General features: G+C 45.3%; 1 protein-coding gene and 1 non-coding gene across 2 annotated transcripts in view; one reads left to right on the top strand and one right to left on the bottom strand.

Annotated features, from left to right (window-relative positions):
• Window positions 1–24,376, top strand: part of WDR72 (WD repeat domain 72) — a 203,930-nt gene that overhangs the window by 158,175 nt on the left and 21,379 nt on the right. The gene's annotated exons all lie outside the window — the stretch shown is intronic.
• Window positions 2,335–2,472, bottom strand: LOC119931875. The gene has a single exon (XR_005452180.1). It is a non-coding gene; the product is annotated as a small nucleolar RNA SNORA7 (small nucleolar RNA).

Here is a 24,376-nt window from a genome sequence, read left to right as displayed (position 1 = left end):
TTGCTCAAGATGGAATGGGAGAAATAGTTAGCAGAAATTGATGACTAGCTCATGGTTAAAAGTTAAGAGAATAAGTAATCCTACTAGGCACAAGCAAATGCATGGATAAGTAAACATACAATCATGTCTGATCACTCCACACTGGTGGATCAATCAATCAATCAATCAATCAATCAATCGTATTTATTGAGCACTTACTGTGTGCAGAGCACTTTACTAAGCGCTTGGGAAGTACAAGTTGGCAACATATAGAGACGATCCCTACCCAACAGTGGGCTTACAGTCTAGAAGGGGGAGACAGAGAACAAAACAAAACATATTAACAAAATACAATAAATAAAATAGATATGTACAAGTAAAATAAATAAATAGAGTAATAAATATGTACAAACATATATACATATATACAGGTGCTGTGGGGAAGGGAAGGAGGTAAGGCGGGGGGGATGGAGAGGGGGAGGAGGGGCAGAGAAAGGAGGGGGCTCAGTCTGGGAAGGCCTCCTGGAGGAGGTTAGCTCTCAGTAGGGCCTTGAAGGGAGGAAGAGAGCTAGCTTGGCGGATGAGGGGAGGGAGGGCATTCCAGGCCAGGGGGATGACGTGGGCTGGGGGTCAATGGCAGGACAGGCGAGAACAAGGCACGGTGAGGAGATTAGCGGCAGAGGAGCGGAGGGTGTGGGCTGGGCTGTAGAAGGAGAGAAGGGAGGTGAGGTAGGAGGGGGTGAGGTGATGGAGAGCCTTGAAGCTGAGCGTGAGGAGTTTCTGCCTGATAGGGCATGTGTTTTTGCTTTACCCTCTCGAATGCTCCATTCAGTGATGTGAACTCACGTTGTGGAGGCTCAATATATACCGATGGTGATGATGATGATGATTTTGGGTGGTGAGGAGGCTGAGGGATAGCATTACTGGGGAAGTGGGAGACTGAGAAGCAGCGTGACGTAATTGATTCCTTAACTTCCTGTAATAGTTCCATCCCTTGGCATCCAGACTCTTCCAACAGTCACGGATCCACTCAACACAGATCCACGGAAACAAATTGTCTTTTAAAGCCCAGCTACTGACTCTGGCCAAGTTGACCTTGCTCGGCAAGATGGAGTTCCTATGGTCAGGGGAGCCTTTTCCGGGCTGATCTTAGGTTCAGGATCAATCTACCTTTCAGGGTGCTGCAATAGTTAGTGTTCTTCCATAATACCCAGAATAACTATCAAGTGGGCACTTGTGTACCTCCGTTAACTTCTCTATGCCTGAGCCCTGACCCGCAAGGATGGATTTCTCAGGGAAAAAGCCCCCAGCCCCAGAGTGTGAAGAATAGCCATGAAGAAGCAGCATGGCCTTGTGGAAAGGGCATGAGTCTGGGAGTCGAGGACTAATCCCTGTTCCGATGCTTGCTTTCTGTGTGACCTTGGGCAAATCATTTAACATATCTGTGCCTCAGTTATCTCATTTGTAAAATGGGGATTAAGACTGTGAGTCTCATATGGGATAGGGACTATGTCCAACCTGATTATCTTTTATCTCCCCCAGTGCTTAGTATGGTGCCTGGCATATAGAAAGTGCTTAACAAATACCACAGTTTTTATTTCCTCAGAATTAACACTCTCCCTGAGTGGAATGCCCCAGGCTTGCAGAGTCCCAGTACCACTTCATGAATACCACGTCACTCGTGTTTGCCTCCCAAAACACACCAAGGTGGGGGAGTTGATTAAGTTCTCTTTTCCAAATCATGGTTATCATTTTGTGAGATAGCCCTATGCTATTCTCCCACCTACTTAGACTATGGGACCTAGATGGTTTAGGGACTAATGTCTGACTTGATTAGCTTGTATCTACCCCAGTGTTTAGTACAGGGCTTATTACCATTATTATCATTATTACCATTTTGGTGCCTGCATTGAGTTCTAGTCCAGGTGATAAAGGAACCCTGGGAAAACCCATGTCAGAAGCTGCATCCTCTTCTTCTTCCCAAGGTGAAACCCCTTAGGTGGACCACTATGTTCAAGGAAAACTATAAAATAACCCCCAAGATTTCACATAGCTACTCGTTTTGATTGTGCAGATTTTTGGCCCAGCATGATTCACTTTCTCTCTTTAAACTATCCAATGATAGTCTTGTCTTGTCTTATGCCATCGAGTTGTCTTCGACCCATAGCGACCCCATGGTCACATCTCTCCCAGTACATCCCACCTCCATCTGCAATCGTTCTGGTAGTGTATCCATAGACTTTTCTTGGTAAAAATACAGGAGTGGTTTACCATTGCCTCCTTCCATGCAGTAAACTTGAGTCTTTGGCCGTGATTTTCTCCCATGCCGCTGCTGCCCAGCACTGGTGAGTTTTGACTTGTAGCAGATTGCCTTCCACTCGCTAGCCACTGCTCAAGCTAGAAATGAAATGGATATGCCTCTGCCTGACTCTTCTTCCTGTAGTTGAGACTGGTAGAGTACTGAGAACTCTCCAGGTGTGACCCTGAGAGGGTCTAGTGAGAGTGCAGAGTTTAAAAATCAGGTAGTCAACGTGGCCCATTTTCCCAGCTGAGCAGCCAAATACTCCAGAGAGAAGATGGGGAAGTTTCCTCTGGGCCGGGGGTTGGGGGTGGGGGTGGGGTAGCTCACCTATTCTGACTCTACCCATGCTACTTCTCCATTAATCATAATGGTTCTGGTGATAATTGGAGTCAAAGCATCATTGTGACAAGAAGGATCTGAATAAATTAGAAGCAACATGGCCTACTGGCAAGAACACAGGATCGGGGGTCAGAGGTTGTGGGTTCTAATCCTGGCTCTGTCACTTGTCTGCTATGTGGGCAAGTCACTTCACTTCTCTGTTCCTCGGTTACCCCATCTGTAAAATGGGGATTGAAACGTGGATTCTAATCCCGGGTCTGCCGTGTGACCTTGGGCAAGTCACTTAACTTCTCTGTGCCTCAGTTACCCCGTCTGTAAAATGGGGATTGAGACGAGCCCCACTTGGGACAACCCCAGCACTTAGAACAGTGCTTGGCACGTAGTAAGTGCTTAACAAATGCCATCATCATCATCATCATTTGAAGCCAAAATATCTAGGTCAGTCAGGCCAGTGGGTACTTCAGATGTGGGTACCATGAGTGAATTCAGTCAAGGAAAGTTTATGACCCTCTCTCCTTGTCAGGAGTCTCGTGGAGAAGGATTTCCTCATTTGTTCTTTATTCTATAGCCCTTATTAACAGTATAGCCTAGTGGAAAGAGTATTGGCCTGGGATTCAGAAGACCTGAGTTCTAATCCTGCTATGCTCGGACAAATCACTTAATTCTCTGTGCCTCAGATTCCTCATTTATAAACTGTGGATTCAATACCTATCCTTCCTCCCCTTTAGACTGAGGGCTTCACGTAGGACAGGGACTGTGAATGGCACTTAACAAATACCATCATCATTATTATTATTATTATTATTATCATTATAATAAGTCTTGATAACTGAAGTCTGCAATTGCAAAGAAGGCACAGTCTGTTTCCCCAAGGGGTCCAGCCACATTGAAGAAAATGCCTTAGATCAGTGACTGAACAGAGTAGGATCCATTCTACACAAGGCATAGAGGTTGCTTAGACTTTGTTTGGTCATTTCTTTCCCCTAATAATTTTGCTCCTTCCCCTCTGAGTAATAGCACAGCTCTGAAAACTCCCAGTCATGAATATTATCTGTTATATATATACGCTTGCAGAAACACAACCTGCTCACCTCTTGGTCAGTGGTCTCTGCTGGGGGCTATAGCCCAAATGTATGCTATGTAATGAGTGCCTCTTGACTTATCATCCCACCTTCTTTTCAGTTCAGTGCTTATAACATGATGGGTTAAAGTGCAGCCTAGTGGATAGAGCAAGGGCTTGGGAGTGAGAGGTACCTGGGCTCTAATCCCGGCTCTGTTACTTGTCTGCTGTGTGACTTATGGCAAGTTGCTTCATTTCCCTGGCCTCAGTTACCTCATCTGTAAAGTGGAGATTAATACCATGAGCCCCATGTGGGACAGGGACTTTGTCTAACCCGATTAGCTTGTATCTTCATTATACCCCCTTCTAGACTGTGAGCTTGTTTTGGACAGGGATTGTCTCTAATTGTTGCCGACTTGTACTTCCCAAGCACTTAGTACAGTGCTCTGCTCACAATAGGTGTTCAATAAATACAATTGAATGAATGGATGAATGAATGCATACCTACCCCAGTGCTTAGAACCGTGTCTGGCACATAGAAAGCACTTAGCAAATACCATTTATATATATATATATTTATATATATATATATATATACATATATCATTAAAAGTTCTCAATAAGTATTCATACATATGTATATATATATATATAAATAAATCCACTAGATTTATTGAGAACTTACTGTATGCAGATCACTGTACTAAGTCCTTGAGAGAGTACAATAGAGTAATAATAATAATAATAATAATAATAATAATGGTATTTGTTATGCGCTTACTATGTGTGAAGTACTGTTCTAGCACTAAGGGGGGATACAAGATGATCAGGCTGTCCCACGTGGGGCTCACAGTCAATCCCCATTTTACAGATGAGGTAACTGAGGCACAGAGAAGTGAAGTGACTTTCCCAAAGTCACATAGCTGAAAAATGGCGGATTCAGGATTAGAACCCATGACCTCTGACTCCCAAGCCCGTGCTCTTTCCATGGAGCATACAGTCTAACAGAGAGGCAGTTTTAAATTACAGGTAGAGAAAGCTTGACCTAATAAAAAGAACTTGGGTCTGGTACTCAGGAGACCTGGGTATAAGTTCCACCTCTGTCATTGGCTGTGTGGGAGATTGTGGATAAGTCACTCAACCTTTCTGCACCTCCATTTCCTTCTCTACGGAATGAAAATGGTAATCCCTGCCTTCCCCTAGCCCACAGGGATGTGGCGGGAGAAAGTGAGCCTAAGTGATGTGCAAAGACTAAAGGCAAACAAAAAAAGTGCTTTGTAAATTCAGGGATTTACAACAATGAGTATTATAATGATTGACAATTCCACTCTCCCTTCCTGTTGTTTACCTTTCTTTCACAGTCAATGGTTACACATTTGATAATACTGAATACATTTTAAAATGTAATTTTCCCTGAAGAAATTATTTTTGTGCAGTGACTCTTCTAGTCTGATGCCCATCCATTAAAACGTAGCATGGAAGGGTGGGAGACACTGGGAAATACTCCGCATCAAGCAAAAACTCCAGACCATTGGCTTCAAAGCACTCAATCATTTTGCCTCCTCCTCCTACTCTCCTATTACAACCCAGCTGAAGCACTTCTCTCTTCTAATGCTAACCTTCTCACTGTGCCTCGATCTCATCTGTCTCACCACCGACCCCTCTCCCATGTCCTTCCTCTGTTCTGGAACACCCTCCCTCCTCAAATCTGACACTCTCCCCACCTTCAAAGCCTTCAAAGAAGGCACATCTCCTCCAAAAGGCCTTCCCTGACTAGGCCCTCCTTTCCTCTTCTCCCACTCACTCCTGTGTCGCCCTGACTTGCTCCCTTTATTTATTTCCCCCTCCCAGTACAAACTGTAATTTATTTATTTATATTGTCTGTCTCACCATCCAGACTGTGAGCTCATTGTAGGCAGGGAATATGTCTTGTACATTGTTATATTGTACTCTCCCAAGTGCTTAGGACAGTCCTCTGCACTCAGTAAATGCTCAATAAATATGATTGAATAAATGAATGAATGAACTGGAGAGAATGGGGGAGCAGCAGAGGGTTAGGTGCATGGGGCTTACGTGGGCCCCGACAGGCATCGTAGATACCGGACCCTGATCTGCACATGGTGTTGGTGAGCTTCACTCTGGGCACACCAAATAATGCCGTAACTGATGTCATGTGGGCATTTTCCATATGGGCATTTTGCTATCATCGTTCCAAGTCTGTCCGAGCTTAGAGGCTTCTTTTGGCGGGGGCCCCCGTCCCCCTTCCCCCCTGCCCCTATTTGCTCCAGAGTTGCTGCATTCCCCTCCCAGGACCCTCCCAGTACCCTCAGAAAATAGGCACAACTTCTAAAATTCTGAACATGGCAGAGGGAGCCTCGGTGGGTAAACCGAAAACATTTGGCAGGAATCCATACCAGCCAGGTGACAGACCCAGTGAAAAGCAGACCGCCATGTGTAAAAGGGGACAAATGGTCGAATTAGTTGGGGAATGGGAGAGAAGATAGAAAGATTGGTCTGGATTTTCCGATGCAGTTGGATCATCAGGATATTTGTAATTTACTGGTGTCCTTATTTTGACATTATCCTAATTTGTTGTCCTGGCCCCTCCCCCTGCCCTTTCCCTGACTTTCCCATCACTGTTGACGGCACTACCATCCTTCCTGTCTCACAAGCCCACAACCTTGGTGTCATCCTTGACTCCGCTCTCTCGTTCACCCCTCACATCCAATCTGTCACCAGAACCTGCCAGTCTCACCTCCACAACATCGCCAAGATCCACCCTTTCCTCTCCATCCAAACCGCTACCCTGCTGGTGCAATCTCTCATCCTATCCCGACTGGATTACTGCATCGGCCTCCTCTCTGATCTCCCATTGTCCTGTCTCTCCCCACTTCTATCTATACTTCACGCTACTGCCCAGATCATCTTTGTGCAGAAACACTCTGGGCATGTTACTCCCCTCCTCAAAAATGTCCAGTGGCTACCAATCAACCTACGCATCAGGCAGAGACTCCTCACTCTCGGCGTCAAGGCTCTCCATCACCTCGCCCCCTCCTATCTCACCTCCCTTCTTTCCTCCTACAGCCCAGCCTGCACCCTCCACTCCTCTGCCACTAACCTCCTCACTGTGCCTCGTTCTTGCCTGTCCCGCCATCAACCCCTGGTCCACGTCCTCCCCCTGGCCTGGAATGCCCTCCCTCCGCACATCCGCCAAGCTGGCTCTCTTCCTCCCTTCAAAGCCCTACTGAGAGCTCACCTCTTCCAGGAGGCCTTCCCAGACTAAGCCCCCCCTTCATCTCCCCCTCCTCCTCCTCCCCATCCCCACCGCCCTACCTCCTTCCCCTCCCCGCAGCACCTGTATATATGTTTGTACATATTTATTACCCTATTTTACTTGTACATATTTACTATTCTATTTATTTTATTTTGTTAATATGGTTTTTTTTGTTGTCTGTCTCCCCCCTCTAGACTGTGAGCCCGCTGTGTGAGCCCGCTGTTGGGTAGGGACCATCTCTATATGTTGCCAACTTGTACTTCCCAAGTGCTTAGTGCAGTGCTCTGCACACAGTAAGTGCTCAATAAATGCGATTGAATGAATTAATTTATGAATGAATGAAAGTCCCACACCAGGCTTAATGAGAGAGAGGGTGGCTTCCCTCACTATTAATAGAGCAACATATTCACAGACCCCAAACTTGCGAAGATACAAATAGAGACATCTTCAAGGGTCCCGGATCACTGCAATACTAGAACCAACCTCAGTGGCTTAGATCCTGCAACCCAGCTTCTTCTGTTTGGGAGAAGAGAAAGTAAAATATATATCCGATTGAAAGCTTTGGGGGAGTTTAGCAAGGCAAAAGTAATTACTTGAGCAAGAATTTGGCTGGGGCCCTGACAGTTTTCATTTAAAAGAACACTGAGTAAACAGAAATTAAATGCGCCGTACACGTCCTTAATCAAAGATGTCAAATAGGGGCATATTCCGGAGTATTTATTAAAGGAATGTAAACATTGCCTGTTCTGGCGCTGTAACTGCTATGTTTCATGTCGACACAGATTCAGGATATGAATCGATTGAGACTGTTCAGGGGGTCGTTTTCCAGATTCTATTTTTATTTCAGGGAAGTGTTTCTGAAGGCCCAAGTGCCCCTCCCTTCAAATCCTGACCTTCTTAAATGCTGAAACTCCATTTGGAAGGAAGACTTAGCCTGAATGGGAGCCTGCAAAGCCATAGTCCAAAGAATAAAAGGCTTAGATCACTCACCTTTGTGAGACTGTATTTCACTCAACCACTGTCTCTTAGAGAGAGCCTGTACCTGATTGTGCTTCACCCATCTGAATCTCTGAAAAATGGAAATCCATTTAGGTTGCCTTAATTATCATTAAAATATAAAGCTCAGTGGTCCAGATGATCAAAGCAAATCCAAAGGATCTTTGCTGAAGAGACGACTTAGAAAACAGTCACACAAGACTGTGTGCAGTTCAGCTCAGCAAAAATCCTGTAGCCGATTCGAGGTTGGCAGAGAAAAGAAGTTTCAGTGAGAAATACGGGTAGGAGCCCCCCATTTACTGGCTAAAGAGAAACAGCAGGAATCAGTTCATCAGCCTTTTCCCAAGCTGTCACAAATACTTCTCCATAAATATCACCCTGTGTGATACAGTTAGATTATTTCAAACTTTGTTTTATATACGCTGTAGCCCTTAAATGTCAGTGTACCTCAAACCTGTGTCTGGGAAGCTCATTATTTGAGCTGTCCGGGTGTGTATATCTGCCATCAGCATCTGCTGAAAGGGGGGACACTCACCCTGCCAGATTTGGGTCATGGGGTCAACAGGTCTCATTTATTATTCAAAATTGCTTTCTGACCTTTTATCAGCCAGGTCAGAGGATGTTGTCTTCTAGTTGGTTGCTTTCTTATGATGAAACCAGTATCTTGCCAGATAATATAATTACCTCTGTTCCGGAGTCCCTGTCCACATCCCCATTCTGGCTCTTCTCTAGACAATGGGCTGCAGAGGGGTCCCTGTTGTTGAAAAAGCCTCCCATTTTTAGTGTAGCGGGAATGTCCAGAGTCCTAAATGGGACCATCGACCATTGCCAAGGACAGTTTCTTTGCTCTGATTTGAACCTCTCTGGCTTGCATTTGGGTGGTTCTCCCGGACCCGCTCTAAGCCAACGAGGGACCCTGCCGGCCCACACCTGGTTTCAGCAGGCACTTGGCTTGTCCGCCCAGCCCCAGCGCCGACCCATGCTGATAGGGAGCGGAAGGCTGCCAATAGAATATAAATGGTTTTAGACTTCTGGAGGGCGGAACCCACATTGGGAAGAGAGATAAGTGAAAGACCAAAGCTCATTATTTCTGAAATCTAATTTATTCCCAGGCAAAGACAATTTTTTTCAACACTTCTTTACAATTCATCTCCTCCGTCCTCCCCGCCCTGTCCCCATCACACATAAAGAGAAACTGGCCAATTCCCATTTATATCATGGGATATTCTTTCCTCTCTTTCCTCTCCATCCAAACCGCTACCCTGCTAATTCAAGCTCTCATCCTATCCCGTCTGGACTACTGCACTAGCCTTCTCTCTGATCTCCCATCCTCGTGTCTCTCTCCACTTCAATCCATACTTCATGCTGCTGCCCGGATTATCTTTGTCCAGAAACGCACTGGACATATCACTCCCCTCCTCAAAAACCTCCAATGGCTACCGATCAATCTGCGCATCAGGCAGAAACTCCTCACCCTGGGCTTCAAGGCTCTCCATCACCTCGCCCCCTCCTACCTCACCTCCCTTCTCTCCTTCTACTGCCCAGCCCGCACCCTTCGCTCCTCCACCACTAATCTCCTCACTGTACCTCGCTCTCGCCTGTCCCGCCATCGACCCCCGGCCCACGTCATCCCCCGGGCCTGGAATGCCCTCCCTCTGCCCATCCGCCAAGCTAGCTCTCTTCCTCCCTTCAAGGCCCTACTGAGAGCTCACCTCCTCCAGGAGGCCTTCCCAGATTGAGCCCCTTCTTTCCTCTCCCCCTCGTCCCCCTCTCCATCCCCCCGCCTTACCGCCTTCCCCTCCCCACAGCACCTGTATATATGTATATATGGTTGTACATATTTATTACTCTGTTTATTTATTTATTTATTTATTTATTTTACTTGTACATTTCTATCCTACTTATTTTATTTTGTTGGTATGTTTGGTTCTGTTCTCTGTCTCCCCCTTTTGGACTGTGAGCCCACTATCGGGTAGGGACTGTCTCTATGTGATGCCAATTTGTACTTCCCAAGCGCTTAGTACAGTGCTCTGCACATAGTAAGCGCTCAATAAATACGATTGATTGATTATATCATCATTTCCTCTACCTGGCCTGGAAAGCACAAAAAGGAGGATTTTTCTTTGACTCATGAGAAGACAGAACTTGTTTGGAGATCATCAGATCCCAGGACTTGTCACCTACAGTTAGCCAAATGACTTTCACAAACAGTTCTGCCAGACGCCAGGTCCTGTTGGGAACAGATTCGTTCTCTGAGGGCCTGGGAGTCCAATGGGGGGCACTCGGCCCTTTCTGAAAGAGAAGTCAGAGGTCACGTTGGTCTTGCCCTTGAAGCAGACATATGAGATGTGGCCATGTGCTTTGTGACACTGCCTATGATGAATAACCTGGACAGGGCAGTAAACAAATAGCCGGGAGATTTGGGAGAGCTCGTAAAGGGAGCCAGGGTGTGGGGCTAATGAAATATACCAAACGGCAGTGGTGCTCACGACCTTAGCCGGCCAGATGGATTACGGATGTGAACCTGCTGCCTGGTCACTTAGTGGCTCTAAGAGGGTGTGGGGGGCCATGGATGGAGATGGGGCCACCTGAGTAAGCAGCCCCCCTCCCCCATATGTACTTAGAAGGCCTTGTGCAGCTTATTTAATGCTTCATTCCCTCTCTTCCAATTTTTCAATGCTGAATGGGGCCTCTCGGGGAGTCCCGTAGCTCACAGTCCCATCCTTTCTCTGGCAGTGACCAGCAGCAGCTGGCTGGATGGTCAGCACATTCTCCCTGCCCCCATCCTTCCGGATCTCACAGCAGCAGGACACTCAGCGAGGGACGCCACCTGCCACTCTGGGTCAAGGGTTCGTCCTGCCCTCCCCTTTCACCAAGATCTCTTGCTCCTCCCCTCACTGCCACCCTCCATTCCAGCTTCCGCTTCTGTCCCCTGGTCCCTGTGTTAGGCCGGGCTCTAACGCGGGGTACGCCTTCTAGACTCAGCCCCAAGGAGGGAGCTCTGTGTATTTGGGAAGGGAGTGTCAAGCGAGGGGCTGTGAACAGTGGGCCTGCAGCTGGTGGAACTGGATTGGGGGCTTTGGGGAGGTGAGTGAGTAAGTGGGAGAAACCCCTTCATCCCCACAGCCATAAAGACCCATGGAGCCAGGAGAGAGGGGGACATTACTTGGTATGGGTTTACCTTTGGTGCAGAGGGCATCATGCTCAAAACTAGCTGATACCAATAATAATAACAGTAATAATCACTGTATATATTAGATAATAAAAGCCAAGTACAGTCCTAAATGCAAGATAATAATAATAATGGTATTTGTTAAGTGCTTATTATGCACCAGGCACTTATACTAAGCCCTGGGATGGATACAAGCAAACAAGTTGGACACAGTCCCTGTCCCACGTGGGACTCACAGTCTCGATCCCCACTTTACAGATGAGGAAACTGAGACACAGAGAAAGTAAGTGATTTGCCCAAGATTTCTCAGCAGATATGTGGTAGAGATGGGATTAGAACCCAGGTCCTTCTGACGCCCAGGCCTGTGCTTTATCCACTAAGCCATGCTGCTTCTCTAAGATCAGACTCAGTTCTTGTCACCCACATGTTTCACAGTTTACAAGGTTTGGAGAACATGCCAGATAAAGGATACTGAGGCCTTCAGTCTGTCTGGGCAGAGAATATATTTGCCCACTCTGTGGTATTAGTCTCCCAAGTACTCAGTATTGTGCTTTGCACACAATAAGAGCTCAATAAATGCCACGGTTTGATTGATTGATTGAGGCCCAGAGAGGTTAATCTACTTGCCCAAATGACTGCCAGCAGGCCAGTGACAGAGCTGGAACTAATAATGATAATTATAATTGTGACATTTGTTAAGTGCTTACTATGTGCCGGGCACTGTAGTAAGCACTGGGGTGGATACAAGCAAATTGGGTTGGACACAATCCTTGTCCCACAGGGGACTCACACGCTTAATCCCCATTTTACAGATGAGGGAACCGAGGCTCAAAGAAGCGAAGTGACTTGCCCAAGGTCACACAGTGGGAAAGTGGCAAAGTCAGAATTAGAACCCATAACCTTTGGACTCCCAGGCCCCGGCTCTATTCACTACACCATCCCTCCCCAGTTCTTTCCACCTCTCATAGGCTGACGTTGAGAGCCACGAACCAGGTGTTTTGGGGATTTCTTTGCTGGCTGCAGGCTCCCTTAATGAGCACTTAGAACAGTGCTTGGCACATAGTAAGTGCTTAACAAATGCCATCATCATCATCATCATTATTAATAATAATAATAATAATAATAATAATGGTACTTGTTAAGCTCTTACTATGTTTCCAACACTGTACTAAGCACTGAGGTAGATACAAGGTAGGTAATTAAGTCAGACACTCCCTGTCCCATATGGGGCTCTAAATTTAAGGAACGGGAACAAACTTCATCCCCATTTTACAGATAAGGAAACTGAGGCAAAGTGAAGTTCAAGTCACACAGGTGAATGGCAGAGCTGAGATTAGACCCAGAGCCTCACTCTTCCACTAGTCTTCACGACTTCACAATCTGAGAAGTCTTGGTTAGGTCAGGGGCTGGGGATTGGATTATTCATCTAGCTCAGCCAAAGATAGATTCAGTGGCCTCTAAGCAAGTGCCCCTAATCTCCCTGGACCTCAATTTCCCTGTCTGTGGAGGGGGGTGAAAATCACTGACCCAGTGACAGTGTTTTAAGTACCCTGCTTGGAAGCTGCTTTCCCAGGACAGAGGCAAAGGAGGAAAGGCAAGCCTGTGGAGTGGGGCTTCAGACTGCAGAGCCCAGGTCTGACTCTGTCCCACTGAGGTCAAGGAACAGTGCTTGGCACATAGTAAGTGCTTAATAAATGCCATCATCATCATCCCCAATGTGTTCCTGTTCCAGGATCAATATGCCCACTCCAGACTTTGTAATCCCACATTGATCGGGATGTCTCTTACCAATGGGTTAGGCGATCAGTGGCATTCACTGAGTGCTCACTATATCTAGAGTATTGTTCTAAGCACTTGTAAGCATGCCATTCCTCCCCTGCAGGAGGCTGCAATTTAATGTACCTATCTTTAAAATATATATTATAAATTACTTATTCATATTAATGTTTGTCTCCCCCTCTAGATTGTAAGCTCATTATGAGCAGGGAATGTGTCTGGTAATTCTGTTGATTTGTACTCTCCCAAACAGTACAGTGCTCTGCACTTTATGACTGATCGATTGATTGATTGATTGAAGCTTCCAGTAGAGTTAGTAGGCACAATCCCTGCCTTTAAGGAGTTTACAATCTAGAGGGAGGACAGACGCTGAAACAAATTACAGTTAGGAAGAAACAACAGAGTTTAATGATATGTTACTTAAGTACTATCAGGGGAAAGGGTGTGTGAGGAGGATCCAAGTGCTTAGATGATGTGAAAGTGCTAAAGCCACTCTAGGAGGAGAAAAGGAATGGGGACATGAGCGATTAATCAGGAATTCCCTGACTAAGCCCTCATTTCCTCTATCTGCCCTCCCTTCTGCATCAACAAAGCACTTTGACCCTCACCGCAGACTCACAACACTTATGTTCATATCCTTATATTCTATTTCCCTGATTCGTAATTTATTTTAATGTCTGTTTCACCCTGTAGATGACAAGCTCCTCATTGCAGGGATCATGGCTCTTTGTAGCAGGAACGTGTCTATCAACTCTGTAGTATTGTACTCTCTCAAGCATTTAGTAAAGAGCTCTGCACACAGTAAGTGTTCAATAAATATCACTGATCGGTTGAATGTCTTCGTCAAATGGGTCCTAAGGCCACTGCAACCCCAAAAGAGATGGCTACCCAATGCCCAGATCGGACCTTCTTGGGCAGCTAGTGATTTGATTCACCGTTGAGTCTGATCTGGGCTAGCCGGAGCATAGATTATTCTAGGCCTGGGCTTTAGCTTCTTTAATGTTGAAAGAAGAGAAGCCTGCTTGTTAAGCCAAGGGGCTATGCCTCTTGTCTTTATTTTTGTCAGATGTTTCCTTGCTCCCACATTCATCATTCCACAGTCAGTCAGTGGTTTGAAAGATTGCCAGAGAATCCTGGGTACCCCATGCTGGATGCTCTCCCCAGCTCTTCCTTTTTTTTATGGTATTTTTAAGCACTTACTATGTGCCAGGCATTGTAATATGTGCTGAGGTAGAAACAGGCTAATCAGGTTGGACACAACTCCTGTCCCACCTGGGGCTCATGGTCTTAATCCCTATTTTACAGATGAAGTAACTGAGGCATAAAGAAGTGAAGTGACTTGCCCAAGGTCATACAACAGATCAGTGACAGAGCCAGGACTAGAATCCAGGTCCTTCTGATTCCCAGTCCCATGCTTTCTTCAGGAGACCATGCTGCTCCTAATCTCTTCCTTAGCAGTCTTTCCCAGAGCAGCAGCCACACTCTTAATAATAATTGAGGTATTAAGTGTAAAAAACTGGATAGAAAGAACATCGATTCCTTTGAAATGTGATGTCGGAGAAGGCTTTTGCGAATACCATGGACTGCCTGAAACACAAACAAATAGATTTTTGAGCAAATTAAACCAAAGTGGTCTTCGGAAGGCCAAATGACTCGACTTAGATTAGCGTATTTTGGACACATAATCGGGAGGACTAAATCTCTGAAGAAGGCGCTAATGCTAGGAAAAGTCCAGGGAAAATGTGGAAGAGGCAGACCAGCAGCTAGATGGATAGAGGTCATAAAAACGATAGGTTGCGGTTTATGGCAGAGGACAGGACATTTTGGAGAAAGTATATCCATGGAGTCACTATATCAATCAGAAATGATTCGATGGCACTTAATAATAATATGTGCCAAGCATGATACTAAGCACTGGGGTTGATACAACATAATCAGAGGGGACACAGTCGGGGTCCCACACAGGGCTCACAGTCTAAATAAAAGGGAGAAGCAGTATTCATTCATTCAGTCATTCATTCAATCATTTATTTAGCACTTACTGTGTATAGAGCACTGTACTAAGCACTTGAAAAGTATAATTTGGCAACAGAGATAATCCCTACCCAATGGGCTCACAGTCTAGAAGCGGGGGCATAGACAACAAAACAAAACAAGTGGACAGACATCAATATAAATAAACAGAATTATAGTTATATGCACATCATTACTAAAATGTATAGAATAATAAGTATGTTCATATATACACAAGTGCTGTGGGGTGAGGAGGGGGGTAGAGCAGAGGGAGGGAGTAGGGATGATGGGGAGGGGAGGAGAATCAGAGGAAAAGGGAGTCTGGGAAGGCCTCCTGGAGGAAGTGAGCTTTAAGTAGGGCTCTGAAGGGGAGAAGTGTGCTAGTTTGGCAGATGTGAGAAGGGAGGGCATTCCAGGCCAGAGGTAGTACGTGGGCCAGGGTCGACGGCAGGACAGGTGAGAACAAGACACAGTGAGGAGGTTAGTGGCAGAAGAGTAGGGTGTGCGGGCAAGGCTGTTGAAGGAGAGAAGGGAGGTGAGGTAGGAGGGGGCAAAGTGATGGAGAGCTTTGAAGCTAATAGTGAGGAGTTTTTGCTTGATTCGAAGGTTGATAGACAACCACTGGAGATTTTTGAGGAGTACTGAATTCTCATTTTATAGGTGAGGAAACTGAGGCACAGAGAAGCTAAGTAACATACCCAAGACCACAGAGCAGGCAAGTGACTCCCAGGCCTGTGCTCTTTCAGTCAGTCAGACATTCAGTCAGTTTCCCAGCTTGCTACTCAGGCTGCTACTCAGTCAGTCAGTCATCTTTATTGAGCCCTTACAGTGTAGCAGCATGGTTCAGTGGAAAGAGCACGGGCTTTGGAGTCAGAGATCATGGGTTCAAAACCCAGCTCTGCCAATTGCCAGCTGTGTGACTTTGAGCGAGTCACTTAACTTCTCTGTGCCTCAGTTACCTCATCTGTAAAATGTGGATTAAGACTGTGAACCCCACCTGGGACAACCTGATCACCTTATAACCTCCCCAGTGCTTATAACAGTGCTTTTTCACATAGTAAGTGCTTAATAAATGCCATTATTATTATTAGTATTACAGAGCACTATACTAAACACTTGGGAGAGTACAATATAATAATATAGCAGACACATTCCCTGTCCACAGTGAGCTTTCAGTCTAGCAGGGGAGACAGACATTAATATAGTGATCTTTCCACCAGGTCACAATGCTACTCCTGGAAAATCTCACTCCAGGATGGTCCTCACCAGCTCCCTTCTCTTAGGATGTGACAATTTCTGCCAGAAAGCCTCCTTGGAAAAGCAAATAGGGGTTTCCCCTTGAAATGCCTTCCCTTGAAAGGGAAATAGGGGTCCCTTCGGTGGACAGTGCTGGAACTCGGCACTGATGACAGGGTCCACAGTCCCCATCCAGGGGGCTGTATACCGGTGACAAGGGCCGGGCTACCCGCCATGGAGGCCTGACCTTGGCATCGGCGACTGTGATCGTGGTGCCTGATCAAGTGACGCTTGAACACAGCACCGATGACTGAGACAGTGCTCCCTGTTGCGGGGGTCATGCTTGACCTCGACACCAGTGACTGTGACTGTCATCCCTGCCCAGAGATGATCCAGGCCCGGATGGGATTGTGCTTGGCATGAGAAATGGATATAGAGTGTGCCAGTGAGGGTGCCGTTTCTGCAGTCAGGGCTGGGAGCTCATGGCTGAGAGTGGCCAGGGTTGGCAGGGAGCTGGCCGGGGACAGGTGAGGTCCCCTTGGCTCCAGTTACATAGCTGTAAATTTTTAAATTTACAGTAATGTCTGTCTTCCTCCCTAGACTCTAAGCTTATTGACGGGAGGGAATGTGTCTGTTAAATTGTTATATTGTACTCTCCCAAGAGCTTAGTACAGTACTCTGCACACAGTAATCTCAACAAATACAATTGACTGACAGTAGCAGACTGGGAAACAGAGCCTGCAGGGCTCTTGTCCAAGACACTTGCAGACAGCTCCTCTCTTGGATTGTGTCATCATTGTTTCCAAGAGGTGAGCATGCAGGATAGGTCAGGAGTGATTTTCAGGCCATCTCTAAATATTTCAAAAGAGACCACGATTTCCAGAGGAGAAAAGTGGAGAATGACACACAATAGATGCTTTCAAAGTGATCGCAATCGGTCATTTGATGTCCATTGTAAGTGGGTGGTATTGTTGTAGTGATAGGGGATTGGGTGACTAAGGTGGACCCATTGATAGCACAAAGAAGTACATGGGTGGGGGGACATTCTAATCATTTACTTTGGTAGCAGAATCACATATTATTTAATTATTTTGATAAAGTTGTGGACGTGGGATTGAATCTTCTGAACAAGGAACAAATGAGAAAAAAAAGCATGTTGGGAGAAAGAGGAGAGAAATGTGTCTGTCACTCATAACAATTCCTCCATAGAGAAGCAGCATGGCTCAGTGGAAAGAGCACGGGCTTGGGAGCCAGAGGTCATGGGTTTTAATCCTGTCTCTGCCACTTGTCTGCTGTGTGACTCTGGGCAAGTCACTTAACTTCTCTGTGCCTCAGTTACCTCATCTGTAAAATGGGGATTAAGACTGTGAGCCCCTCGTGGGACAACCTAATCACCTTGTATCCCCCCCAGTGCTTAGAAGAGTGCTTCGCACATAGTAAGTGCTTAACAAATACCACCATTATTATTATTATCATTATTATAAGTCACTAATGGTCTCAGATGCAGGCTGATACAAAGGACTGTATTTTGGGGTGCGCAGAGTTGAAATGTATGTCAGTCACAAATTTGTCTTCTCAATCGCATCTGCCCTCTTGGATAGAGATCACACTGTCACCAGCAGTTATGAAGGGCGATGTTAATAGAGAGAGAGAAAGAGATGTAGACAGACAGACAGACAGCTGTAGGTAGGACTCTTTCTATCACTAATACCTGTAAAACTCTGGGTGCTTCAGCCAAATCCATGTGGAATGAAGAGGGGTGAATGGCAGGATCAGACAGGAAGGTGGTTAACTGGACAAATGGCAGTTTGAGCTATGCTCACAGCCTAGATCAAAGAGAAGGAACTCAGATCAGCATGTTTACCACCCGCTGGGTGAAGAAGAAGTGTTTCCTTTTCTATATTTTGAACGTGTCCCCCTCAACCTGTTGTGCAGTTTGATGTTTGACAGGCCCATTTCCCTCATCATTTTACCAATGTCAATCATGCCCACTCTCAGCTTTATTTTTCCAGACCAAACTTTACAGTTTATCCTTCTACAGAGACTTCTCCATCCCCCGATCATCCTGGTTGCCTTTCTCAGGTTTTTTCTCCCAGTCTGTTATATATTTCCTATGGTGTGCGACCAGAAATTGGTGCTGCACTGTGGGTCTGCCTATGCGGCGTAGCCTAGTGGATACAGTGTGGGCCTGGGTTCTAATCCTGGCTCTGTCACTTGTCTGCTCTGTGATCTTGGTCAAGTCACTTAACTTCTCTGTGTCTCAGTTCCCTCATCTGTAAAATGGAGATGAATAGTAATAATAATATTAATAATGGTACTTGTGCCAGGCACTATACTAAGCATTGAGATAGATATGAATTAATCAGGTTGGACACAGTCCTTGTCCCACATGGGGCTCACAGTCTTCATCCTCATTTTACAGATGAGGGAACTGAGGCCCAGAGAAGTTAAATGACTTAGCCAAGGTCACACAGCAGACATGTGGTGGAGCTAGGATAGGAACACAGGGCCTTCTGACCCCCAGGCCTGTGGTCTACCCACTAAGCCATGCTGCTTCTCAAGATTCATATTGTGAGCCCTATGTGGGACAGGGACTCTGTCCCTTATATCTTGTATCTACTCCTGTATATATGTATATATGTTTGTACATAGTTATTACTCTATTTATTTGTTTATTTTACTTGTACATATTTATTTTATTTATTTTATTTGTTTTATATGTTTTGTTTTGTTGTCTGTCTCCCCCTTCTAGACTGTGAGCCTGCTGCTGGGTAGGGACTGTCTTTATACAAACTTTGTATAAAGTTTGGGGTGGGGGGGGAGGGGGGGGGGGGAGGGGGGGGGCGGGAGGGCACTCCCGGGAGGGAGTACAAACTTGTACTTCCCAAGTGCTTAGTACAGTGCTCTGCACACAGTAAGTGCTCAATAAATATGATTGAATGAATGAATGAATACTCCAGTGCTTAGTAAGCGGTAACACATAGTAACAAGTATTATTATTATTACTATTACTATTATTATTACCTTGGGTTGATAGAGTGACAAAACTGTGCCTTTTGTTTTCTACCCCCTTCCCGATGATGATCAGTATTTGACTGGTCTTTGGAGTGGCTACCGCACTTTCGATGGGTGATTTAAAAGAATAGTCTGACTCCATAATCATTTTTCTGAGTCATGCCTGATAGCTACAAGTCCATCATGATGCAATTGTAATTTGGATACCAGGACCAGCCCATCCTGACAGAATAGGTTTCAGCTTTGCCCTCTGGTCACTTGGCAGTGTTATTTTGTGACTCTGACACTTGGAGTTCTTGGAGTGTTGATTTTGAAACAGTAGTTATAGTTACTGCTCCAGAACAGAAGCCATTTCTGAGTAAGGAGAAGCATAGTTTATGATCAACTGGAGTTAGGATTATGGCCCATAGTGAGTCACCCAAAGGAAAATGGAGGATGTCTGAAGGTACATGGATAACAGCTGAATTTACTTGTATTATTGCTTCCACCGCTTTACTGCTCCAACTCAGTTTTTGAGGAGGAGAATAAAAGATTGTCTGTGGGACCATTTAATTGTAGAGGATGATAGCCCTCTACCTGGAGAGAAGGAGGAGAATGGGAAGATTTAGTGCTGGAGGAATTGGGGCTTAGGGAGAGGAGGGAGAAGGGACTAAATTCATCAAGTGTGTATTGTATGCAGCTCACAGGAGAGTACAGGAGAAGAGATGCAGTCTCAATTGCCTCTTCCTTCTCCACCATCTTTCTCCCTTCTTTTTCACTCCTCCTCCCCTTATTTGTAGGCTCCGTTCTTGTATCACCCATGCAATTCCCCACCAGTGTTTTAATGTTACAAATATTTGACAAAAGAATGTAGCATGTTTGTGAGCAATTGAGATGGATGAACAGGAGTGTAAGGTATCGAGATGGATGAACAAGAGTGTAAGTGTCACCCTGTACCTGTTCCTTGAAGGATTAGGTTACCTGGTCAGAAACAGAATGCTGAGCTGGGTGAAGCATTGATCTGGCCCAGTATTCACATTGCTTATGACCTTGCACTCTTAACAACAAAAACAATAATGGTATTTGTTAAGCGCTTACTATGTGTCAAGCACTGGGGTACTGTTCTAAGCTTTGTTTGCAGACAGAGTTGGACTATACGCTACCAGGGAAACATGATAGAATGAAGATTGCCACAAAACCCTTTAAAGATCTAGCAATTTCAAATCCTAGGTTGCCCTTCTATGTACTTTCTTCAGTTTTGCTATGTACTTCCTAAGATGTAGTGACCAGAGGAAACCACACATCTTAATAATAATTATGATAATAATAATAATGGCATTTATTAAGTGCTTACTATGTGCAAAGCACTGTTCTAAGCACTGGGGAGGTTACAAGGTGATCAGGTTGTCCCACGGGGGGCTCACAGTCTTAATCCCCATTTTACAGATGAGGTCACTGAGGCACAGAGAAGTTAAGTGGCTTGGCCAAAGTCACACAGCTGACAATTGGCAGAGCCGAGATTTGAACCCATGACCTCTGACTCCAAAGCCTGGGCTCTTTCCACTAAGCCACGCTGCTTCTCTCAATTATTGATGTGAGCTGGAATGCAAGATGAGAAGGGATTTTTGCCTCTCCAGTATACGGCCCTGTGTACCTGTGTACCTGTGTGTTCCTTCTGGCTGTGGTGGGAATGAGCGAGACTTAATTTGACTAGTCCTGGGCTTGTGCATTCCAGAAGAGCTCTCTGTATTGGTCTGTCACTCCTCCAATGGGAGTAGTAATTAAGCGAACATTCGATGGTATTTTTGGGGGGCCTATTGGGTCTAGAGCATGACACTGAAGACTTAGAAGAGTGTATAAAAGAAATAGAAGAGTGTATAAAAGAAATAAAAGACACAATCACTGTCCTCAAAGAGCTTATAAGGAGACAGACACAAAACAATTTTCAGAAAGGAGGAAAATGAGAATGGAAAGATGGATAGATGAATCATCGAGTGCTTACACAGAAGAATATGTAAATGATTTGGACAGGAGAGAATAAGTTCTGAGGTGGTGGTTGGAAGAATAGGACTGGAGAGAAAAAAAGGAAAAGGGAGGATCTCAGGAGGGGTTTGAACATAAATGCTTAATACAGTGCTCTACACGCAGTAAGCACTCAATAAATATCACTGATTGACGAACATGGGGCGAACTGAGGTCTGAAAGGGGAGGGAGTTAAATTTTTAAAAATCTGTACCATCTTCAAAGCCAGCATTTTGTCCAAACTTGGCTGGGATTTGAAAATCATTAACTGCCCGGCTTGTCACTAACCATACACACTCTGTGTCACCCTTGAACCTGATTTTGAACCCTTCCTTCACCCAACCATTGGCCCCATGACACTTATGTACATATTCACAATTTATTTATTTGTACTAATGTCTGTTTCTCCTTACAGAGTGTAGGTTTGTTGTGGGAAGGGAGCTTGTCTTCCAACTCTATTATATTGTACTCTCCAAAGCATTTAATACAGTACCTTGCTCACAGCAAGTGCTCAATAAATGTGATTGATTGATATACAGGTCCTGCATAAAGCTTATTGGAGAACATCTTAGCTAATCCCAACTGAGCTCACTTCCCAGGAAGAATTCCATTGTCCGCTCCATCCAATGCATGTTGATGGAGAGAGGGAAGTGGATAATGGATCAGTTTGGGCTTTGGCCCCATTAGGTGGAATCCAAATTTAAGTTCAACTGGAATTTAGTAGCATAAATAGGTTACCAAAAGACCCCATATTTCAAACATCTTAGGTTTTGGAGAAGGCTCCTTAAAGATAACACCCATCAGTCAGTGGATCAATAATATTGATTCTGTGCCTTTGGTGTGCAAAGCACTGTACTAAGTGCTTGGGAGAGTGTGACAGAAGCAAGACACATTCTTGACTTTCAAGGAGCTTACACTCTAACGGGAGGACAGATGCAGTTATTTACAAGAAGAGGGAATAGGAGGAAGAAACAAGGATAAAAAATAAAGTAATCCAACTATTCCAGAATGAAAAAGCTGAAAAAGAATTGAATGCAAATGTTTTAAAATATACATAGACTCTTCTCCAAACTTCAGATAGCCCCACAGCCATTTAAACAATTTAAATGATATCTTCATGAAATCTTCCCTTTTGTTTAAAAAAAAATCAAAAGAGGCAATAATTCCAGTTCCCAATGAATTTCATTCCATTCTAAACCAATGAAGCCAACTTGCATTCTGTAGCCAGGGCAGGGGGAGCCAGGACTAGGAAATTGCTTCAGCTTTAAAGTCCTCAGTGGCTCTAGTTCCCTAATAGTCCTCCCTTTGTCTTTCCCCTTTGAAACTCACTCAGATCAATATTTATTGGGCAAACTATGGCAAGGACCCCGAGTCCATAGTGTGTCCGAGTCACTATCAGCAGTCTTCACCAAAGAGGGTCAGTCTGAAAAATGGATCAGTGAAAAAGAGTGGGCATTCTGGAGCACTCAACCATGCCTTTTTTTCTAGTATTTGTTAAGCACTTACTAAGTACCAGGCACTGTACTAAGCTCTGGGATAGGCACAACCTAATTGGATTGGGCACAGTCCCTGTCCCCTACACAGTATTAATCCCCATTTTACAACTGAGGCCCAGAGAATGAAGTGACTTGCCCAGGCTCACCCAGCAGACAAGTGGTGGAGTCAGGATTAGAACCCAGGTCCTCTGACTCCAGGCCCGTGCTCTTTCCACTCAGCCACGCTGCTTCTCTATGCCATTCTGGAACATCCAGCTATCTTGGATCACCCAGCTATGCCATCCTGGAGCATCCGGCTCCAGCAATTCAGAAGCATTTAAATGATCTGGAAGACCCAGGCATTCTGGAGCACCTGGAAAATTGGGCCTGAGGGGAGTTGTGGGCTCCGTGGGTGGAGAGGAAGGATCCCGGATCCTCAGTTTTGAGCTGGGGGTAGTCAAAGAGCTTGGCAATGTGTCCTCAAATTCTCTTCGGCCCGCCACATGCCCCCACTCTAGACCCTGTTTCCAGCACAACTCTCCCACCAACATCTCCCCATTCTATTTCCCTCCCTATATCACGTGCACCTGGGTCTTTGTACCCAAGTGCTTTTGTTCTCACCCCACCCCCCAGCCACACAGCACTTATCTCCTTAACTTTATACTCTGTTCCTTCCCCTACCTCTAATTTATTTAATGTCTGTCACAACTCCTGTGAGCCCATTGTTGGGGAGGGATTGTCTCTATCTGTTGCCAAATTGTGCTTTCCAAGCACTTAGTGCAGTGCTCTGCACACAGTAAGTGCTCAATAAATATGATTGAATGAATTGTCAACTCCCCGCGGGCAGGGATCATGTCTAATAATGTCTGTTGTGTTGTACTCTCCCAAGTGCTTAGTACAGTGCTCAGCACAGAATAAACACCCGGTAAATACCATTGATTGATTGACTGACTGATTGATTGAGCACAGAGAGTTGCCATCCCGGTGCTCATAGAGGCTCTAGCTGCAGGTATTCAGTTTCCTTCAATTAAGTCATCACTCTTAGAAGCTGAATCCCCCTCTATTCAGGTACAATCCTTGCCAAATATCTAGACACAATTGCAAGCTTTTAGGATTACAAGTAACATAATAAAGGATAATGACCCCAAATTAAGCAGACCCTTCTAGAAAGCTTAGGCTAACTGAGCCCACCACATTCAATAGAAGATGGCAGACTATTAGGTTTAAAGTGAGATTAAGGAACAGTGTGGCCTGCAATTATGCTGTTTTTCATTAAAAAAAGAGATTGTGTTCAGTAGAGGGGCTTTCCGCATATTTACCTCGTTTTAATTGGATTGAGGACTGCTTAAACATCTCTGAGTTGGGGCTTATAAGAAGATGATCCTAGCTGTTTTTTGAAGCTTAAGACAGCAGGCAGACAACACGATCATGTCAAGACTCCCACTAAAGACTTAATCCTACTTTTTCATCAGCTTACACTGCAGCATGTTCTTTAGCCTTGCAAAAGACTAATTGAGCTTCAGGCCGGGCCCATGGTGCCTCCATTGGGTTCTGTTTCCTATTTCACCCTCTATGTTTTAGGGCCTTTTGAAAGAGTCAAGGATGTTTTCTCTGCCAGTGGAGGACAGTTATGTGACTTGTGGGTTTTCAGGCCTTAAAGGGATTCTATTGCTCATTCTCTAAAACGGTCCCACCTCCCCAAGCTGGCACACTGCTCCAAAGAACACTTTGAGGCCTT

The sequence above is a fragment of the Tachyglossus aculeatus genome, chromosome 8 (assembly GCF_015852505.1).
Source record: "Tachyglossus aculeatus isolate mTacAcu1 chromosome 8, mTacAcu1.pri, whole genome shotgun sequence".
NCBI lineage: Eukaryota > Metazoa > Chordata > Mammalia > Monotremata > Tachyglossidae > Tachyglossus > Tachyglossus aculeatus.
This window is presented reverse-complemented; position numbering and strand designations above follow the sequence as displayed.